The 22,828-nt window shown below is 40.0% G+C and overlaps 1 protein-coding gene across 1 annotated transcript in view; it reads left to right on the top strand.

Moving 5' to 3' along the window:
• The first annotated feature begins 6,144 nt into the window (after positions 1-6,144).
• LOC137258328 (FMRFamide receptor-like) overlaps positions 6,145-22,828 on the top strand; it is a 44,944-nt gene continuing 28,260 nt past the window's right edge. The window contains exon 1 of the mRNA XM_067795962.1: positions 6,145-6,333. The gene's annotated coding sequence lies outside the window, so the exon portion shown is untranslated. The remainder of the gene's footprint in view (positions 6,334-22,828) is intronic.

The raw sequence follows: 22,828 nt of genomic DNA, 5'->3' as shown, positions 1-22,828 counted from the left end.
CGAGTGTAACTTCCGCATTCATGTATCCGAGTTTAACTTACACATTCATGTATCCGAGTGTAACTTACACATCCATGTATCCGAGTGTAACTTACACATCCATGTATCCGAGTTTAACTTACACATCCATGTATCCAAGTTTAACTTACACATCCATGTATCCGAGTGTAACTTACACATCCATGTATCCGAGTGTAACTTACACATCCATGTATCCGAGTTTAACTTACACATCCATGTATCCGAGTGTAACTTACACATCCATGCATCCGAGTGTAACTTACACATCCATGTATCCGAGTGTAACTTACACATCCATGTATCCGAGTTTAACTTACACATCCATGTATCCGAGTTTAACTTACACATCCATGTATCCGAGTTTAACTTACACATCCATGTATCCGAGTGTAACTTACACATCCATGCATCCGAGTGTAACTTACACATCCATGTATCCGAGTGTAACTTACACATCCATGTATCCGAGTTTAACTTACACATCCATGTATCCGAGTTTAACTTACACATCCATGTATCCGAGTGTAACTTACACATCCATGCATCCGAGTGTAACTTACACATCCATGTATCCGAGTGTAACTTACACATCCATGTATCCGAGTGTAACTTACACATCCATGTATCCGAGTTTAACTTACACATCCATGTATCCGAGTTTAACTTACACATCCATGTATCCGAGTGTAAGTTACACATCCATGCATCCGAGTGTAACTTACACATCCATGTATCCGAGTGTAACTTACACATCCATGTATCCGAGTTTAACTTACACATCCATGTATCCGAGTGTAACTTACACATCCATGTATCCGAGTGTAACTTACACATCCATGTATCCGAGTTTAACTTACACATCCATGTATCCGAGTGTAACTTACACATTCATGTATCCGAGTGTAACTTACACATCCATGTATCCGAGTGTAACTTACACATTCATGTATCCGAGTGTAACTTACACATCCATGTATCCGAGTGTAACGTACACATTCATGTATCCGAGTGTAACTTACACATTCATGTATCCGAGTGTAACGTACACATTCATGTATCCGAGTGTAACTTACACATCCATGTATCCGAGTGTAACTTACACATTCATGTATCCGAGTGTAACTTACACATCCATGTATCCGAGTGTAACTTACACATCCATGTATCCGAGTGTAACTTACACATCCATGTATCCGAGTTTAACTTACACATCCATGTATCCGAGTTTAACTTACACATCCATGTATCCGAGTGTAACTTACACATCCATGTATCCGAGTGTAACTTACACATCCATGCATCCGAGTGTAACTTACACATCCATGTATCCGAGTGTAACTTACACATCCATGTATCCGAGTGTAACTTACACATCCATGTATCCGAGTTTAACTTACACATCCATGTATCCGAGTTTAACTTACACATCCATGTATCCGAGTGTAACTTACACATCCATGTATCCGAGTTTAACTTACACATCTATGTGTCCGAGTTTAACTTACACATCCATGTATCCGAGTGTAACTTACACATCCATGTATCCGAGTTTAACTTACACATCCATGTATCCGAGTGTAACTTACACATCCATGTATCCGAGTGTAACTTACACATCCATGTATCCGAGTTTAACTTACACATCCATGTATCCGAGTTTAACTTACACATCCATGTATCCGAGTGTAACTTACACATCCATGTATCCGAGTTTAACTTACACATCTATGTGTCCGAGTTTAACTTACACATCCATGTATCCGAGTGTAACTTACACATCCATGTATCCGAGTTTAACTTACACATCCATGTATCCGAGTGTAACTTACACATCCATGTATCCGAGTGTAACTTACACATCCATGTATCCGAGTTTAACTTACACATCCATGTATCCGAGTGTAACTTACACATCCATGTATCCGAGTGTAACTTACAAATCCTTATATCTATATAAAGCATTAATCTACCTAGATTATCTACATGCACAATCCCTCTTCTTACTTATACGGTAACTATTAGACAACGATAATAGGTACAACAATTTTCGTTTTTAATTACAGTGATCTGCACAACATATTTCTTCATCTATTTAATGATCTAAATAAATAACACGTAGCTATTACCAGTAATTTGATATGCTCCCAGGTGTTTTACAGGTGGAAAGTAGAAGAGATTTCTGTAGATGTGGACAGGAATGTGTTTTTCTGTCTTCGATATCGTTGCGGTTACATCGTATTTACATACTGTAATTTAAACTGCCCACAGAAATATGAATGAAAAGAACTTAAAAGTCATAAAGAGCGTGGATTTATTTTTAACTTTGGTGACTGGTGCAAACCGATTGAATTACCTGTAAAGTGTACATTTATTCACAACCATAATGTTTTGTTCAGGAAAACATTATATCGAAAGTGTTAAGAGCCTGAATAACAGGGATAATGGATGACTACCTCAACCCTTTAATCCTAACCAGATACCTAGTCGCTTCATACTTAAATCTGTAACAATTCGCATGAACTCATGTATTGTAAAATCAATTCGTTCAAACGAGTATTGTCATGAGTTCAGTAAATAAAATTCACTGAAAGCTACTGAATTCTGAGCATTACTTTACACTCGACCCGTGAAGGTCCCGGGGTAGAATAGGTCTTCAGCAACCCATGCTTGCCATAAAAGGCGACTCAGCTTGTCGTAAGAGGCGACTAACGGGATCGGGTGGTCAGGCTCGCTGACTTGGTTGACACATGTCATCGGTTCCCAATTGCGCAGATCGATGCTCATGCTGTTGATCACTGGATTGTCTGGTCCAGACTCGATTATTTACAGACCGCCGCCATATAGCTGGAATATTGCTGAGTGCGGCGTAAAACTAAACTCACTCACTCACTCACTTTACACTCAAATGCAGCTGTTCTCAAGCACAGTATTTACACATGCTATTCCCAAGTTGAAGGGTGATCCTTGAGCAATTATCTGGAAAAGTAATTCCTGATATCATATATATAATGTGTGTGTTTGTGTGTGTGTGTGTGTGTGTGTGTGTGTGTGTGTGTGTGTGAGAGAGAGAGAGAGACACAGGTTTATCACCTTGGGCTGCAGGACGAGACATATGAAACAGCATCATTTAATCTATTTCTTTCGTGGTGTAATTAGTGGCGTAGATCGATGCTCATTGTATCGGTCACTGGATCTGGACTCGATCAGTTACACAGTGCCAGCATATAGCTTGAACATTGCTAAATGAGGCGTTTAAGATCCGTCTTACCAATACATGACATTTAATACCCGCATCAGAGGAGAAATGTAGGTCTGTCTCTTTGAAGGGGAAACAACATATATATCACAATTTGATGCATTTGTTGTGGTTGCCCAGAGAAACACAATATGGCCTCTCGCTCCACAAAACATATTCAACACACGCTGATGGGTTTTGCTAAATCCAAGGAAGGTTACTATATAACATTCCTTCTGTTTCGAATGTATAGCACAACTATTCCGTAAATGGATCAGCCTGCTACCATTCTTCTGCGCTAAACGGTTTAACGACTATGATCCCAAAGTCTCCAGGAAGTCTCACAGAACGTACACAAGCGTCCATTGTGACACTCTCAATTGCAAATGTTATTACTTTCCTGTGTTGTTGTCTGTTACATGTATCTATGACAGATTGAAGGACACCAACTGTGTACATGACCAGTCTTGATAATCCGACATCATCCGTTGCACAGCAAATTGTCGGATTTACAAGGATGTCGGGCTAAATAAATGGCATTAAATAACGTTCATTCAATTTCTTACCAACAAAAGCATCGGATAAAACCGACTTTCAGATACGGAGGTCGGATTAACGAGACTTGACTGCATATGAACATCGCCGACGGTCAAATAGAACAAATGGTATATTTGGGATTGCAACGTCTTAGTCAAGTCTAGTACATTTGGGTTTGGATCCTGCACGTTTGAGTCGACGATTAGGCGATGCTAACACCAAGAACTATATGCGTACCCTCCTGTCGGGCGTACGTTGGAACAGTTCCCACGGAACACAGTGTCGTACAGAAGGTGGTCAAACATACCATCTCATATTTGGAATTATGCTTTATCAGTAAAGTGCAGATACTAGTCTTTTCTGGGTTCGAATCGCTTCCGAAATTCATTTCCACACTCTGAAAGTGAGGTTTCTTATTTTCAACAGTCAGCAACAGAAACCCACTCAGCTACCAGGTTTTCGTAAACAAGGAAATGCATTGATATCAAGTATCAGCGCTACATGGTCATTAATTTAAGTTTGATCGCCAAGGTAACAATGTCAGTGTAATGAGTACCATTAACCATTAAGCGAAACGAATGCAACATGTATAAGAAAGCCTTTCACGTAAGAGCTGTCTGTTAAGCAAAGATCACGCACACAATCGTTAATTCTCCCTATGCCAAGAATAGGAAGGCTCACAGTTTGGAAGACATCTGTGAGAGTGTTGTGGTGAAGGTTAATTGCTTCATTCAGTTTGTTACTTATCGGCCCCTTCACTTTAGGTCATGTACGAGCAGGTCAATAAAGTGCCACGCTGGAAATACCTATAAATCTATGTTAAGGTCGTGAAATTTGCCGCGAGGCAAAATGACTTCTTCATCAACACACTCTCAGTAGCTGAAGGGTTTCGTGTATTGGAAACGTCACTGAGAGGAACCAGGCATAAATCCCAGTGTTTCTTATTATGGCACATATTGTTTACGTCTTATATCCGCGAGATATTTGATTTTATCTTCTTGTGGTCGTGATCGCTACATCAAAGGTGACTCGTCCCTGGTGATTAGATGTGGGAGCATATATTGTGTCATATTCCTGTACATATGTAGGTGCTGATTCACAGCAGTTCACACTGTGTACAGATGAGTGAGTGAGTGAGTGAGAGTCACGAATGTCCAGATATGAGTTCTATATCAGGACATTCGTGACTTCCCATGTTCAGAGTATGTACAAATGGTAATCTTCAACAATGGATAATATACAAAGAGTGAGTGAGTGAGAGAGAATTATTAGTTTATCACAGCTTGTTAGCTTGTGATATCCCGAAGCCGGTCTGGGTTACAAATGATCTTCAGCAACCTATGCTTGAGGTACAAGGCAACGAAAGGAATCGGGTGGTCAGGCTCGCTGACTTTGTTGACACATATCATCGTATCACAGGTTGGTAGATCGATCCTCATGCTGTTGATCACTGGATTGTCTGGTCCAGGCGATAAAGACGACCACCGTATAGCTGAAATATTGCTTCATACTGTCTTAAATAAACAACCTAACAGTGAGTGAGTGAGTTAATATTTATCGTCACATCAGCATCAGTTTTCATCAATATAAGAAAATAAAACTGCTGACGAAGAACAGTACAACCACTAATATATATCACAGATATCCATTTAAGACTAGTAACTGAATCTAAAACAGTTTAACTATAGATGACAATGCAATATAAAAATGGGCTATAGATTACCAACAACTGAAGGTAGATCACCACACTAGGGACCATGGGGACTTACTTTACTTTTGCTACCTGCATGGACCCTAGCTGGATTTACACCAGACCCTCAGTCGTTAGCAATTTAGGCACATCTAGCCATACATTTAAAAGGACATGTGTACTGTGATTAAAATAGTGGAGAGCTTGAATTTACTTTGAAAGTTGGTGGACTTACGCACCCTCTCAGGAGGACAATAAATAACTGGAATTGGAACCCACGGGCTCACAGTGACGTGAATATGTAAAGGTTAAAGTGACAATCCACGCCACTCATCACTAACTGACTAAATACATAATCTACACCGATAGTTTTCTCAAACGTCACTTTGCACTTGTAAACACGGGGATAAATTACCCAAACAAGGATTCCGTGAAAATATAACTTCCCATTCGTAGACTCTAATCTCAGAGTAGAACCCCCCTCGCTTCCAACGATCAAAGCGAAACTGTCAGCCATAGAAACCCAGCAGTCAATAACTAATGCGGTTGGTTGGTTGTGGCGGCCACACCAAACTCCGTGCAGAGAAGGAAACGCCTGTGTGTGTAGGAGTTCCTTCTAATCAGCCCTGAGTCGTCCACTCAGCGCCAGCTGCACGGCTCTCGCTACACGAGCAGTCTACTCAACTGGTATTGGCGTTACGGCAAACTTGAATTGATCTGAGGCCAGCTAATGAAGAGACTCTTTAATTCTGTTTTCATTGAACAACCTGCTTACTGCTGTCTTTGCGTATTTTGGACTGGATACGGAATGTTGTGTGGAGGAAAGACGGGCAAACGCACGCAGTGAACTGTAAGTATGAACAAAGTTTGATAATGTCCCATTTCGAACTGCTAGTCAACTCGTAAAGGTATTGTTATATCAGCTCGAAGCGTGAAACTCTGACTGAGTTGCCTCCTGTTTATCCATTTACATTACTGAAGTTTTTCATTGATGTGCTTCTAGATAGCTTAATTTATAAAACATCTAAAATACCGTACTCTGAAAGAGGGTACACATACTTCACACGTGAACGGGCATTGATGAAATGTCTAGCAGCTTCAAGCGTCTCCTTAAACGTATGTTGATAATGACATGACTATGACTAAAGTAGTTTCTGTCAGTATAAATTCTGCTATTAACCAGTATGAAATACGGTAACATAAGAAACCTGAGTCCCTCCTCGCAGGATGAGCTGTTGGAGACTCAGTCTCAGTCTCAGTCTCAGTCTCAGTCTCAGTAGCTCATTTACCAATCCAGAGACTCTCACAGAACCAATACGTAAATAGTTTATGATATATCGTACTGTCGACAGTACTATAGACACCATGATTTGAAACAAACACTCGTCATCTCGTGTCATATATTTAACACCCAAGAAAACACAACAGAGAAGATATGCTATAGGAAGGACTGTCACATTAATAAAGTGAACTAGGTCTTTAGACATATTAGTCTGGCAACTGTCCCTCGGAGAAACTGACACTCACAGGAAACTTAGAATCTTTCACATGTTTACCTCTCCGAAGTGAGGCAGGACTGTGGTGTTGGCTGCATGACTAATGTACAATAGTTTGTTTTGATCGTTTAGCTGAAATACATTGCTACACAACACGCGATAGGTGCATACATATCAGTCACAATTATATAGAACTCGAAAAATGAGACCTACTATGCTCATGTTTTGCTAATTTAAGAGTTGTTCGCAGAATTTTGCAATAAAAAATATCGATCTTCTTAGTGCCTTCTTCTGCAAATGTTCCCATATGTAATGATTAACTACACAGTTGACTGTGATTTCTATTCCATACATTTGTGACATTGCTGTATAAGTCAGCATTGTTTCGGTACTTTTGTTGCATGGACTTATATATCTATGTAAGTTTGGGTTCTCAGGCAAGGCAAAGCGAATGTAGTTGCTCATCAATCTTAGACGTAATTTTGACGTTATTTGTGAACACATAGTGGATTGTTGTTGAATATGGAAAAGAAGGCATTTTGTTCTGTTGAGATCTATCTGCCGCCGAAACCGAATCGAAACTGAATAATACATCACTTTATGTATGTATTTCTTTAAAAAAACCAGATGAATATTTCGCTAGTATATCTTCATGCATGTGAAACAGATCTGTAACGCTGCATTGTCTTCATTGATATTGTAGTTATAATCTATTCTAACCGTTCTCAAATGCGTTTAATAAAGTGCACATGGTGCCATTCATGAGTGCAAGTTTCAGTATGCCAATATGAGTAAGGGTTGTGTATACAAATGTAAGAAACGTCACAAAATGACTTAGACTGAAGAATGGATCAGATGAAAACATTGTCACGGAGGTATACTCGTACCAAGGCAGGTTATTGAGACATTAAGCTGTCGGAGGAATACCATAGCTCGAGGATACTTGTCGATAGATGTAGTGTAGGGAACGCCAATTTTGCATAATCTAAGTTCATTGCGGGTACACTGCACCCAAGGCGCCCGTTGGCGTTGCGTTAAGGCATACCTTACTGGTAACGATATGTTATTCATAAGATACATCTTTTTATGGTCTCAGAGGTCTGAAGAGTGACATCAATGCATAGTGATGAAAACCAGTTTGTTGAATTTTAAGCTTTTCAACAGAACGTACAACAATGCAACCACATCATGTGATGTAGTGAAAGCAGACTTGAAAAGATGGTCACAGGCAAACGGCGTTGCGTGGTGTTTTAGTATTTTCCCATGTAATAGTGACAGAGGTGGTCCAGTACAGTGTTACGTCCCTCATCGCTGAAATGATGAACGTCTTATACACGTTCTTTCTAATGTTACGAGAATCATGCTCAGTGTGATGTTAAACTCGAATGCTGATCAAACAATGTTAAAACCCTCCCTCGGACAAATTACAAATTCCTAAATAAGTATTCCTGGATTGGATTCGCGTATGTTTCCTGGTGAATAGAATAAGAATAAGCACTATTGAACGCATGTTCAATGTACGCCGTAAAAAATCAAACTTCTATGTTGCCAGCTTGTCATGAATCATAGTGGATATATTTAATGTGTATACTATTATTGTGATAGCATCAGTAAACACAGATATACCATATCATATGTGAATGTTTAGCACATCTATTCTATAAACTCATTCTTGTGTGACAACCGCATTGATAGCATATATAGGCGATATGGATGTATATGCATGCAGGATGTTGACAATCCATTTAAAGTATACTGATATATGCTGGCTATTAATATGGTTTAATGGCGTCAACCGCCTTCAACACTTCAACACTATTTCAGTTATATCACGGCGTGACTGCTTAATGTGGGATGAAAACCGAAATCATGCACTCCCCAAAAGTTTACTGAAACTAATGAACATTGGTATGTTGTTGACAAACCAAGACGTATAATGGTGACGACACTTGGATTTCTGGGAACAGTAACATGCATGTATTATAAAATTGAGATATTCATCTTTTTTTCTGGCTGGGTGTTACTATATGATTGTCTCCCGCCACAACGTGAAATAGGAAACATAATATTCAGCAGCGTATACCCATACGTATCTTCTTCCGTACGTGTCAGTCCTTATTAACGCGATATCTCATGAGCTGCTGCACCCAATGTCTTCAAATTAGTCCTAGGTCACGATGACATGTCGACCATTTTCTAAACACGTGTGAGTTTGACATCACTTAAAACGTTGCACTCAATATTAGCATTAGCCCCCGTGATGAAAATATATTCTCATTTCTTTCAAATTTGATGCCAGGAATTAACATATCAGGGTAGGGTAACACATATGGGTGTCTGGATGGAAAATTTGAACTCGTCCCAGCCCTAATACATAGTGATCGTGAAAGTGGGTATGTGCATCTGCAACTTTACTTTCGATCTACCATAATCCTGAAATATCTTCAGAGTAAGAAGATTATGAGAAGTGAACATGATTAAAAACAGACGTAACCTTTTATGTGACTAAATGATTAAAAAACGAGTAAACACATAGTATTTCATTCTTCTTTGACAGCAGAGTACATTGCCATGTCAGTAGCAAACGTTTATTATGAATAACATTATAGATTTTTATATCAAATGCATGTATTAAACTAAATTTGTTAAAGGATATTACTTGAGTTTGAAATCACTGCAAGACAATGCCATGTCAACATTGACGGAACATGATTTGGCTAGCCAGAAAATGAGGCGCCCAGCGGATGATCGATGCGTGGGTGATATGCTTATTGGTAGAGTATTCCGTCTCATTTGCTGCACACATATATGATTAAGTATGACACAAATTGATAAAAATTATTGTGATTATTCCATTCAATGAATATAAAGTAGAAACAGATGCAACGAGTATATATCGGGAATCGCTGTTATATAAAACTGATGGCTTCCTGAATTAGATTAGAGAACATTCAAACCAGTGAATGTTGCATATTCCGACCCCGAGGCCCTTGAGAGAGGGTTGAATTCCAAGTTTTGTTTAATGACGTTCCTATGTAGGGATTCGAACTTGAATAGAGAATGCATTAGTCAGTAGGTCATCCCATCACAAAGTTGAAAACAAGAATCAATTAGTCATGGCCAATAAATAACAGCAACAAAAATAAATTACCATAGCCACTTAAAGACTCTCCTAAGGGGAGAGTCCATTGAACGGTTAAAACTAAGCATCTTGCCCGACAGGTGGTGCGGGAGGCCAGATAGGTATGTGTGTGGCCTCGACCCCTTGCTTGGCGACTCTGTTGGTTAAATAGCTGACTTTGTGCCTGTCGATTTGGTGCCTTATTCTGAGAGTGTGCGTTCGAATCCCGGATGGTACTTAACCCCCAAACACACGAATGTGTAATTCCAAATGTAGCAATTGTGACGTATTGCTATCTATCATGGGCCATGGTTCTCATCTGTGACAAGGATGTGATGATACATTTCTTGCACACAACTAGACAGCTCTCTCGGGTCGTAGTTGACTACATGACATAGAAGGTCTGAACAAATACCAATACCAATGGCAGATTTCATATTCAATATACATACCGGGTTTATCAGTGACATTATTTCATCTGCCAATTATACGCAGGTCATTTTTCCCTTAAACTAGTCTCCCCATAATTCATTCATAGCTTCGATTTCTGTTTGCGTATATTGTTTAGCGTCGGGTATATGGCGAATGTTTATAAATAATCAAGTTTGGACTAGGCAATCCAGTGACCAATCTCAAGATATCGATCAATCTGCTCATGCGAGCGGACCTGGTCACGCAATACATGAGACACTATGTTATGGAAATATCTTACCTCACTGTAATGTTGTACTTTCTACATCAATTGACCTTTCGTGCCTTTAAAAATACCTTATGCTAAACAGTGTTTTACGTTTAGCCCCAAAATTGCATAGTACCTTAGCAAAATCCAGGCAAACATGCAACATTTTTACTTTCAATTGATGTATTTTTGTTCTTAATTCGATTCGAGATTTCATTTAGAAAGCAAGTTCTCCTGCCAAAGTTGATTAGGTAGCGTGCACTCCCTCTTCCATCAACTGTTTCCTGTGACATTCTAGATCACATATGGTAAACCAAGAATCACTGATACCACTGCCAATGTAATTCCGTGCTTCCCACCACACTAGACAAGTCGTAATCATCCATCCCTTTTAAGAAGACGGTGTCCCCGGCAAGCTCCACTGGCACATTCACCTTCAGTCACGACATGCTCATCCATGGCCATAAATGAGTGCGTCGCTTCCACGTCGTTTGAAACATATTCATGTATATATTCTTTTGCATTTCCGACAGAGGTATTCACTTAATGATGACTGGAATTCCTATATTCTTTGTCATACAATGGAAAATCACACATGATAGACTCGTTACCACGAGCCGCTGAATATTTATAAAATCATTTAGAAGGGTTAGCTTGTAGTAAGTAATATGGATCGATAAATTACTTAGGTAAATTTGGTCCACGTTCCCCACAATCTTCAGTCCGGTTTCCTTGTATGAGCACGTTTATCACTCGTCGCGATAGCAATTACCACAACGCCGTTCAATTATAATGTTCACTTACTAAAATTACTTAAGCTCCGTGAATTGCGATGCTATTATGAAGATTTTGTAAGAACCGTGCTATCTTTTATAGGCGGATAAAGCGGTGATTGAGGAGACCTCATACACTAATTGTACGGTATATGTGTTTGGAGGAAACTAATCTCAAGCTGATCTCAACTTATACCACGTAGTCATGTGTGAGCGGAATCGAGCCCTGGTCCCCATCTAACACGTGTGTCATAACTGACATCTGCAGTTTGTTAATATACAACTCCAAAGCAGATAATTAGGTTTACCAGTGCCGTAACTAATGGTACTGGAGGTAAAAACAAACAGCGGCAAACATATATATATATATACATATATATACTAATAATCAGTGATAAACCGGGTATTCTCAAAATTGACTAATATTAACACTAATAACAGTTATGTATTTTTATCAATCATGTATACACTGTGGCATTTAGTCTAAAAGGGTACCGTCCGTCACTTCATGACGGTGTAGAGTTCACCTCATCAATACGTGCCTAGACATCGGTTGCGTCATCTGATGAGTCTGTCTGACAGCTTGCCTGTCTTCATGATGTGAACAAACGAGTTATAGGCGGAACTTCCGGAGTGAGATATCTGAACATATCTGTCTAAAGGCCTCGACAATGTTGTCACGTTGTCACTTGATCAAAGACACCATCTTCGTTATTCCTGTAGCGGCCAGACGGCTGTGATCGGAATACGTCCATGATGTTCTTTTCGAAATGTTCTGTTTCATGTTTCTTGTCTGAAATCGCATTTCCGTCGAATGTATTTTCCATCTAACTTAGAAACATAAATGTAAGTTCATTTATGTAAGCTTCGAAGAAGTTGGAATTTATTGATTAAAACTGTGTATACAGAGGTCTGCATTTGTTTCGATTTTCTAAAAAAACCAGAATTACAATGTTAGGCATCCTGACAATTTAAACTTTAAGATAATGCAACTGATACACGTGGCACCAGTTACTCCGTCTTACATCGGATTCGTTGTTATTCTATTCTGAGATGGTAGACTGGTTTTCTTGTCAAACACATCTTTTATAGGGATAAATCGATCTCCGTTGTATCAGTCTATTGGTTCGTGTGCATATTTTGGAACAGTGAATTACAGAATCGATTTGGAGACTGGCTACACCAGATTAAAATGTATTATCTTTTAGGAATGCCCCGTTTGTGTAAATATGATTATTTGTTTGAATGGTTCTTTTCGACTCTTTGGTTATCAAATGGTTCTTTTCGAGTGTTTGGATGCCACATAATACGTCACACGAGCGGCGAATGAAAATAGCATCTGAGAGGATGTACTGTTTACAAAAAGAATACAACTTGACTGTAAAGAAGAACGCTCTTGCAGAAATGATTCCTGTGAGGTCATGGGTTACAGTTTGCATTTCAACCAACTATGGAAGAACGGCATGAAGCAGGAGATTAGGTCGGCAGAGCGGGTGGTGGGGGGTAGTGTAGGGAGGGGATGTGTGTGTATGTGACATTGTTTTCGTACTTTGGCAAATGCATTTCACAGTGGGAAATGAAGAGACATACTAGTACATGGTTTGTTTGTACCTCTCAATGTAAAGCAATGCATGAAGGTTAAGGATATTCTAAATATTTCTCTTGTTCAACGATCACGACATAGAAGTATGTAGCAATACGTATATTGCAGGAAGTGCATGTTTGTTATTTGTGTCTTTGAAAGAAAAGACCTGCAACACACGATTCGAGATGAATGTAACAAGACTACAAGAAGACGATGTACATCGATGTTCCCCCGGACCCAAGACTGGACGTTTGTGATGTCTGGCTTTGTACTCATTCCCTCCATAATGTCCACGTCAGCACTATCCTGGTTGGTTATAGACACAGATTGCATCAGACTTCCCCGTGCCAGGCCATATGGTATTGACTGCTTCAGTGTTCATTGGTGCGCATGTAACCGTCCGCAGTAGTGACGTGCATTCACATGGAGCTGTAGGAGCTGTGTGAGACAGGTTGACACGACGCACTTGTTGGAACTCAGTTGGAGCCAATAGGCAAGGGATCATAATGGAGGTTATTCGAGCTCACAGCAAACTGGTGAGCAACGTTCACACTGAGTGCTTCCCCTATGTCCCACCAGGTTCGTGATCTTGGTAACGCCTATTGTTTGTTTGCAATGTCGACATTGATAATAAAAGATGTTTCAGTTGTCGACCGATGTGTAGATGGTGTTTCAGCCTCCTCTCCATATCCAGGTTACTCACCAGACTGGAATACGACAGCAGCAATTTTCATTTCCTGACTCAAGAGAAAAATAGTCTATGTTGTTATTCTCAGAGGAAATGACCCAAAGCTTTGCTGGTGTGGTTATTCTTTTCCCTTTTGATCATCGTGAACGAAAGAAAATATTATTTTTTGTATCGATCGAAAGAGCTCATTTGTTCACTATCTAAGGAATGATTTTGTTAGCTTGTTATGTTTCTATTACGAATTATTTTCGTACAGCCTCTGTATTTTAATAGAACACTTTATATGCGATGTTGATATATCTCAAACCGTGTCATGGAGCGGGTATTTCAATCGTGTTTTGCATTAATAATTCTAGTAATGTTTACTATAAATATGTAAAAGATCACTGCGTTAAGATTTATAAATCTGTAAATTCAAGAGTAGCTGAATCGAAAGACGTTGACATTTGATTTGATCTTCAGCAAACCATACCTGTCGTAATATATAAGATGTGACTATCGGGATCGGGTGGTCAGACTGGATTGACAGCATGCCATCGTATGCCATTTGTGTAGATAGATGATCATACCGTTGATCCCTGTATTATCTGGTGCAGGGGGATGTCTACAGAGCCAGCAATGTCTTTTTGAGGGGAGAGAGGCAGCAATGTCGACTAGGCTGCAAGCGAATCCGTCGTCGGGAGCCAGCTGTGCTTTAAAACTCGAGAGGACATTAGGTTGTGTATCCTTTGATTATTCCTGCAGTAGGTGCTGCTTAGTGTTCTCGGGACCCGAGTTCGATTTCCCACAGTCTGCCTACTCTTATGGACACCCTTGGACATTCGGGTTAGAATTGGTCTTCAGTAACCCATGCTTGTGATAAGACGTTTCTAACGGAATAGCCTGGTCAGACTCGCTGGCTTGGTTTTCACATGGCATCATATCCAAGTTGTGTAGATTGATGCGTGCTGCTGAACATTGTATTGTCGGGCCTCGATTATTTACACACTGCGCCCAAATGGCTGGAATATTGCTGATCGGGGTAGCCATATGGCAGGAATATTGCTGATCGGGGTGGCCATATGGCTGGAATATTGCTGATCGGGGTAGCCATATGGTAGGAATATTGCTGATCGGGGTAGCCATATGGCTGGAATATTGCTGATCGGGGTAGCCATAAGGCAGGAATATTGCTGATCGGGGTGGCCATATGGCTGGAATATTGCTGATCGGGGTAGCCATATGGCAGGAATATTGCTGATCAGGACGTAAAACACCAAACCAACCAAACCAAACTTATTCTTTGGGCCGGTCAGCTGTCAAGAGTGTGGTTCACCTACAAAGGTCATGGACAGACTGAATGTGCTTGGTAACTCGCTACCTTCACCATTGTCACCTGTGTACATAACATATAATTAACGACTCCTTGAACCACCACGGGACGAAACTCTGTGCAAGTAGATGAACATCAGCATCAAAGAGAAATTATTTTAGTCTTTAACCATGTCATGTTCTTATATGTATCGGCTCTGAAGCTGAGTAAGCTGTTTTTACCACCATTTGTCGTCTTTGGCATGCAGAATATGCAGTTATTTCCCTTTGTGTGGCTTCAAATCATTCTTCGCGATATTTTGGCAACATCCGCATATATCCCGAGGTAAACCTGAGCACGAATTTATTCCCCCTTATCAAATTTAATTTGGGTATGCTGTTTTACTTGGAGATAATATTGATACCCTCTGGTAATAAGTGATATTCTTTTTATTTTTGAATATTATTCTAGTGTGAATTAACTGTACATAAATCATTTCATAAGAAACCTGCTCTTTGTTAGAAGTGATTTTTCATGTGTCCAAATACTACATACTGCTTCATTTTATATCAATACTTAATTATCTTTATTAAGAAAACAGCCCCCACCCCTCTCCTAACCCCCGGGCCCACCTCTACCCCACTCCCATTTACTACACCGAGACATTTACTCTTAAGACGACAAACGTTCTGACTTGTTAGTGTGACTTGCTGTTTTTATTATTTAATTAGATTTTTCTACAGAATTCTGCCATATTCAGCGATGTCTTGACATTTTGATACTTTGTATGCAGCCTCCTTATATCATCACTGTTTGCCATTGACGATCAAGCGTGTGCGTATGTAATACAGTGGACACGGTGAAGATGGTGAGAGTATTTGCAATGTCGAGCATCACCAGATACTGATGAAAAGAGTCTGATCGCCGGATATCGTCTCTCGTATTTATTGGTTATGATCACCAGACAAGGTGGATGGTCCGATGTGTCACCTTTAAGAATTAATATTATGTTTTTTATCAATGATGTACTAACTGATAACTCAAGTATCGCTGCCGGTTGATCTTCCGAAGCAGCAGCCTCGAGTTCTTACCTTACATATAAAGAAACAGCAACAGATAAAAACGCACAAAGCAAGTTGGTGCTCTAACGAGCACTCCCAAAATATGCGATACCGATCATCTTTCAAAATTGGAAAGGCTACCAGGTCAGCTCATTCAAATGAGTGCGCATGCTATCTGATATGACGGTATTAAAACGTTAAGAGTACTAGTATATCGGAGGTGCGGTCTGCCCTACCGGTATCAAATGCTCTCTCCCATTTATGTGAAGGTCTTTTGGATAACACGTGGCTTCGTCGTTGACTTGGGGCAGTGGGGTATCCTAGTGGTTAAAACTCACTCATCATGGTGCGCATTCATAAAACAATCTCAAAGCTACTCCGCAACGCAGGATCGAGACTGATTATATTTGTAGTGTATCTAGCAATAAATAATGTTCACGCTACTTCTACGTATTCCACAAATTTCTAAAGTTTGGTTATGTATATATTTTAGAAGTTTATAATTACATTTATTTTTGTAATAATCCGGAAGGGTTCAACTTTACAGAAATTGAACCAGCGGGACGTTTAACGCTAAGCTGTCTTTCAGAAGGAAAATTGGTGGGAAGAAGGTGGGTAAGCGTTCTGTTTGTGTTAAAGAAATAACGAGTTCTTTTTTTGTGTCAGGCACGACAGAGTTTCAAAGCTTAATCGAGTTCAAACATGGAACCAGGTGAGCGTCCTGAAGCACTAAATTGAGTAAAGGAAGACCTATCTTATCTTACAAAATGTAGATGATGGTAGGCAATCTGTGTTCTTCGAAATTCCTTTGATAGTGCTTGTTAATTTAAATTTAAGCTGAGCATACATCGTGGTGTCGTTGATGCATGTATATCAATCTACAGTCTTTAAGCTTGACAGCTGTTGAAATTCCAACGATGTACAAACAAACCGGAGTGCTGTGAACTAAAATCAGCGGGAACTATAATCAACACCTGTGGACATATTTAGCTCACTAATTGTTTACCTATAAACATCATTAGTTCACATTTGGGGTGGGGGGTGGGGGGTGGGGGTGTTAAACACATTACTGGCATCAATGAAAGTGAATCGTTTTTTGACTGAATCTCCTAAATAAATATCTGATTTTTAGAGGCATTTACCTTTATCGAGGCCATACTTCGTATGGGATAATGTATAAGGGGTTCCATCATTAACGCATGTTACCGAAACCTAGAGTTTTCACACACGGAAACTCACGCACACCACAATGAACGACTGTTACCCAAAGTATGCTGCCTTGAGGAGAAAAGTACCAGTTTATGAGGTCGAAGTTTTGTGAGCCAACAACCGGATTGCGATCTTATTTCATCTCCGACCTTATCTTGTACTTGGATCGTTTAATTCTAAAATTACGCTCTAGATACCCCTTCCATGACAATTGGATATGGCTGAGACGTTATTGGGACTTGCAACATGCATACTTGTGCAACAATACGCCATATGTAATTCTATTGGTAACTGTGATATACTTCGTCAGCAGCAGGGATTTGGTTGATTCAGAACATCAAGAATAATTACCAAAACAACCACTCCGAGACGCAGATTATGGACCTTTACCATTTTCGGAACACACACAGGCATGATTGTCTGGTTATAAAGTGGGGATAACATGAAGGGGCTATCTTGGACTATACCGTGGATGTATCTTGGCACCGAACCAAATACACCGAACCATCTACAGACAACAAGGCTGAAAGTAGATTATACATACAGAACCAAAATTGAAAGAGAAAGAAAAAACTGTCTTTTCCAATTACCTTATGGAGTATTCCATACATTTATTACATGAAATCCACGTACACAATGTGAAAGAACAAGGGACGCCATGCATGTTTATGTCTGCTATCCCAGACTGTTACAGTAGAAGGTACATATCTGGCAGAGCACTAAGTCATGTCTCCGGATGTTCTCATCAGTCAAGTTGAAATCTCTGAACACAGAGACACATTTTGATCAATACAATCACAGGGAAAATTGATGTCATTGACAAAATGTGTAATCTCGCGCGAACGTATTGCCTTACAAGGATTTGCTTCGTAAAAATGGCCTCTCTTTATTGGCATTCTACGTCCAAACCGGATAATATACGGCTGGAATAAGCATGTTTGTACGAAGAATAATCTGGAAGGTTGGCTGTCAGGATATCCTTCGCTTTCGAGCTAATCAATATCTGAATCCCCGGCTTACAGAAATGGAATTACATGCAAAAGTGTCCAGGATTCTACTGTGAAAAAGCATTGTATACCACACCTAATCTGCGAATTGCCTTTTCCGCGAACTGTCTGTGAGTCTTGATCGTGTCAATGTTTGACTGATCAAGACAACGTTGGCACAAGAATCCCTAGGTAGCTGTACAGTCGTAAACAACAAGCAAATGCTGATCGCTAAGATCTGTACATTTTACTCGATATGCAATATTCACATCCATGCGTATAGCGAAAGCAGCTCGTGATTTACGTAAAAGAAAAAAAAAACAAGGTTAAAATGAGTGCATACGCTGAAAGATGTTATGTAGAATTCAGTTGCCAATAGGGAAAACTTGAAGTGTGTAATGAGCTCACGGTGTGGAACCAACGCCATTGATTCACGTTGGTGGAAAGGAAACGTTGAACAATCATGTTATCTCACCATTCATTTAAACAAAGAAATATGCCAATACATATGGTTGTAATAACCTAGCGTCTGTATTTGTCATGTGGTGCCCTGGACAGTGAAAGGCGTCATTGTATTGTTGTGGCAGTGATACAAACAATCGTTAGTAGCATTCATCGTGGTCCGGGTTCGAACCCCGGTTTACCCTATGGTGTTCCTGACAGCATCATGCTCCACCCGCTGGTTTATGCGAACTGGTGACAGTCTGCGCCCTTCATCTCTTCAAGCGTCTGTCGCACACCAGAATAACAAGTGATTAACCTGGAATACGGTACAAAGCACACTCACTTAAAACCAAAACTCACTAAACATTTTCTCACAAACTATGTTAATCTTTAAGCCCATAGAGTCTGGGTCTTTAGCAGAGGTTTACGGGATCTAAGTCAAAATGGAGAGAAACGTTTTCTTTTTTGCGAAGATCGAGTCTACGTATTGTGTTGTTTAACGTTCAAATCTTAATTTGCATACATGTTCATACGGTAAATTGGAATCTATACACCATCATCATCAGAATATATTATACTTCAAGCCGGCACGTGTTCATACGATCGTGAAACATGTTCCACTAGGGTTAACACGCAATTACCCTGCTGGTAAATGATGGGTTGGCTCCAGTATTAGACCTGTTAAGCTCTAACAATACTTCCTTATGATGGCCTAAGACACTCCCGCTCATTGCAGTGGAAGTCATGATGTACAAAACATTACTTTCCGTCGGAAAACACATGTTGCTACTCAGAGGTCTTTTTATATATGACCTCTAACGCTGCCGCAGTCAGTACCATTTCAGTTATGTATATTCTGCTGTTGTTTGTGGTAATCACTGGCTGTGCCCGTAAGTATATTTATTTTCCCGACTAAAGAGTGTTCCAGATGTAGTCATTTTTGTGAATAAGTGCATTATACAATAACCACGATACAGATGATAATGAATATTCTATGCAAGTATACTAAGGGGCAACAGAAACTATTATTACCGTTAAAATGTATCACTTTTTTAATTATAGTGCCCAGATTGGCGATATTAAGAACAGGACTGTATGGATGTACTTTTCTCAGAGAGAGTAATGTTACACATATTTATTGCCTTGCACTACTTAAACTGTTGCATAATACACAGCTGCTACTGTCCGTATCATATATAAACACCGTGGCATTTCCGTCACGAATGTACAACACCAGTGCAACTGAGTTAAAGTATTTGCAATTTCATTTCTTATCTTCGTCTTCATTGAACACATTTATCAGCGAAACGCAGATTGTGTTTTTCCAGCTGTTGGAGAAATGATTGATGGGAGCATAGACATAATACAATTTAAGAGCACTTCTTTCAGTTTTCGGATACCTGAAAAAGACGATTTGGTATCTTTTCGTTTGGGTCTAAGGTTTAATTAATTTGAACGACTGCTTTCAATAGAATTACACGTTGTGGCTCCCACCTGAATTATCGATGCCAGGTTCAAATGGTTTAACACTTAACGTTTGTATATTTGGTGACTCCTGGTTGAAAGTTATGGTCTGCTGATAATGACCGACTATTCCACATAAACCTTCTCGAAACGTATAGAACGCCAGTAGGTTCTTGCTATACCTCATGACTGGGAACGATCCATCATCTTCTTGCGTGGGAGCAACGTTGACCACCTCCTCGTCTTTACGTTACGTTGGTATAGTTGAAAACGGCGACATGCGCTCAGATCCCGCTTTCACGTAATAAAAATTAATAGCATCTTCTCCACTTTAATCCCTGGTAAAGACTGTATCGTTGGCACATCCAACCATTACCTTCTAACGACTGACACTCGTGGTAGGTTCATGTCGACTTTTTCACATACACGCGGCTACCGTTACACTGATTACAGTGTTTAGAATGTAAACGTTACAGTAATCGACCCTTGAAGATGTTTAGGCCGTACACTGCAACATAGACACCACGCAATGATCTTCAACCCTGCTAAGGCTATACGAGAGATTGGGTTTCGAAAAAAAGATGACAATGAATCACTTCGGTAAGAACTATCAAATGTTCAATCTAAAACAACATACTGGATCTTCATTGTTTGTTTTCCCTTCACATGCCATATGTTTTCCATCACATCCTTGATGAATGACTGCCGAATGAATAATTACACATACTCTTCATCTAAAGAACTATGGCAGCATGGCCAATCCGTTCAAAATACTATTTTACGAAAAGGAAATATACTGCAGAGTTGTATTTAAAAGTGATATGTAGAGTTGGAGGCGGTAAACTGAATTTGGAAGCGAAAGAATGGCGTTCGTGGTAGGGATTAGTTTACCAGGCGGTTAACCCTTTAGCTCGTCACGGCGAAAACTAAGTCTTGAGCTTCAACAGTTTCCAATGTTAGTGAGAACATTTCATGTTGTGTACAAGGAAAATGTGATGAAAATGATATGACAGGACACCTGTCACTCACTAGTGACGACAGGTTTGAGTGACGACAGGTATTCACGAGACATGTAAATGTGTCCCGCTGTACCATAAAATAAATGTTTGTTTCCTACTGGTACATACCGTCTCGCTCATTCGACCTTCTCCTCTTCATCAGACTTAGGCTGACATCTACGAGGAAGCACTATCGGCGACATGCTTACCGACATCACCGTGCTAATTGAGTGGAATGTGGTTATCTGTGAACACGCATGGCATTTTCTCGCAATTCTAACTTTGTCGCTCCCTAGGATATCTGATCTAAAAGTACGCGCGTATTGTCTAGACGCTAGTAAAGAGTACAATGATAAAGGTTGTGGCCACGTCAAAGCAGGAAGAGAGTATCACCTGGTGACTTATCCATGCTGCAATAAAACTGTAGTGAGTGTATGAATAACATGTTCTAGGGGACTGCAAAGGGACAAGTTCGGGAGTATTTGTTGTTCAACGCCGCAATTCAGTGATCAACTGCATGAGCATCGATCTATACAACGGGAATACGATGACATTTGGTCAACCAAATCAGGGAGCCTGACCATTCGGATCCTTCTTACATGCATGTCGGATCTAATCCAGATATTTACGGTTTAGGTAGAGAGTTCACGTGGTACGTGATATGCTCATCAATATAGAGACAAATAGTGCACCTGCACAGTGTCTCTATGCTTGCACTTCATATAAACTGAACTCATTCCATGTGATCTGAGATCTGATTGATGTTGAAAATGTCCGCCTTCAGACTAAACTTGTTAACCTCCAGCTGTGTACATCTACCTAATATTTTTTCCGTATTTCTTTGAGAAATGTTCTCCAGTAAATGGCGATACTGGTGAAGTGGAATTATGTTATAAATTATTGCAAGCGTGATATCGCTAGAATACTGCTGAGAACGGCATAACCGACACACTCACCGACTCTAGCACTGCCACTGAGTCAGGACTCTTGCAGTTCAAGGTGATGTTTAACTGCCAGGATACACTGTGTTTCACATGCTAGTTCTGTCAGTATCCATCCTGTCTGGAGCTTCCGAAGTGGTAAACGTTTGTGACCCTCGTCTCTTTGGGCATTCGTCCCATCAACTTGTAAACCCGCCGTGATATAATTGAACGAATCCATCCTTGCAATCTCTAGCGCTCTTTATCTGTTTATCTGAAATGCAGACCCGTTTTCCTTTTCTCCGAGCCCATTTCCTACTGTTCAGTAAACAACAAGTAAGCGATGTTTGCCTTACATTGTATTTGTGTAAACAGGTATAACACACACTGATGTTATTTTCTGTACATCGTAATCGCAGTTAGTTCCGCACACAAAAGAGAAATACCTCTTCCCTCCCCCACCACCACCACCACCAATTCCTTCTTTACACCAGTTGCAATAAATTATAAATGATCTATTATTGTTTCCAGCTGCTATGATATTACCAATAAACGTTCCCTTGAAATGTGAAATTACGTTCATCCACCCAGGTCAAGGACGATTTGTTGATGAGTGACTATGATTATTAC

This window comes from Haliotis asinina, chromosome 12 (assembly GCF_037392515.1).
Source record: "Haliotis asinina isolate JCU_RB_2024 chromosome 12, JCU_Hal_asi_v2, whole genome shotgun sequence".
Lineage (NCBI taxonomy): Eukaryota > Metazoa > Mollusca > Gastropoda > Lepetellida > Haliotidae > Haliotis > Haliotis asinina.
The sequence above is the reverse complement of the archived record's forward strand: the minus strand, read 5'-3'. Positions and strand labels throughout refer to the sequence as shown.